Genomic DNA, 1,311 nt, shown 5'->3' with positions numbered 1-1,311 from the left:
TGCATAGATGATTGCAGACTCAATCTTATTAAATAAAAAATCAGCTTCTATATAGATTACAAAAGATCGAGATAAATCTAGAATGGAACATTCTAGTTACATATGATAGAGAACGTTCTAGGGATAACTGGATACATATAGTCATTGATACATACACAATGGCATATAGATATGCATAAAGATAAACAAGGAATGTTCTAGAAATAACTACATTGTCATTAATAATAATAATAATGTAATCCTGCTGATACTTCCTTGAGAGACACCTGAAGTAACCCGGAGAGTATTAAAATGGCACAATTGATGAATACACACTGAGTCCTGGAGGAAAAATAGCTCTTAAACCATTCTCATGGCTCACAATTGATCCTGATAAAATAGAGCTTAACCAACAATTTATCATGGGAAGCACTTTTAAACGCTTTGCTCTAATCAAGATAGATGAATCGGTCTGTATCTTGTCATCAATGATGTGAAAAATGTCAGACAGGAACATGTCCAGAAATGCTGGGACACGGAAAAGATATTATTAGTATATTTCAACATATTTATAAATGACCATTCATAGCAATACGAAGGGAGCTGTATTTTTTGTCCATTTTTAATGATAAACGTAACATCATATGACACCTGTTTCTACTTTGTAGGTTGGCTAAAGAAATGTAGTTAAACCGTGGAACTTTCGTCACAAAGAAGACTTTGACGCCGCCATTTTACATTGACATATTAGTGTGTTTACAACACTTATCATTTGTAACTAATTGTAACAGAGTATTGTAAAATAGATTTCCTTTGTTTCACTTTGCCCTTTTAAATAGATCTTCTAAGCTACAATATGGTATAAAAAAATTGACAGTTATGTAAAAAAAAGTGTGGATTTACCTGTTCAAAGTAGCAAAAATTTTTAACTGTCCCATTGCAGTCTTGCATTATCTACATTGCAGCTGTGAAATGATAATGTCCTCTGTCTTAATAATATATACAAAGCTACTAATGCTAATGATGTTTGCTATTGTCTTTATACTGAATAAGTTCCTCTACCAGAGGTATGCAGCACACTTAGCCAATTCAGCTACAACTATGGTCAGCAAGCTAAATAAGCAACTGGTAGGAGTCTCATTGCTAAGCTCGTTAGAGAAGAAATTGAAGATGAAAGGAGCACGATTAACTACAAATATAAAACATAGATACAGACAGAAAGAAAATATTGAGTCAATCCACATTAATGGATGTGCTTACATCTGACATTGTTAATCCTGAGGAAGCCGTTAAGGTCTTAAGGTAAGGAATTGAGTGTATATAGCAACTTTG

General features: G+C 33.2%; 1 long non-coding RNA gene across 1 annotated transcript; it reads right to left on the bottom strand.

The window, feature by feature from the left end:
* Nucleotides 1-246: 246 nt before the first annotated feature.
* Nucleotides 247-1,311, bottom strand: LOC109586953 (uncharacterized). Its single transcript, XR_002187318.1, has 3 exons — nt 1,240-1,311; nt 883-1,168; nt 247-828 (listed from the first exon to the last, which is right to left on the bottom strand). It is a non-coding gene; the product is annotated as an uncharacterized LOC109586953 (long non-coding RNA).

The sequence above is a fragment of the Amphimedon queenslandica genome, unplaced genomic scaffold (genome assembly GCF_000090795.2).
Source record: "Amphimedon queenslandica unplaced genomic scaffold, v1.1 AMPQUscaffold_12733, whole genome shotgun sequence".
Lineage (NCBI taxonomy): Eukaryota > Metazoa > Porifera > Demospongiae > Haplosclerida > Niphatidae > Amphimedon > Amphimedon queenslandica.
This window is presented reverse-complemented; position numbering and strand designations above follow the sequence as displayed.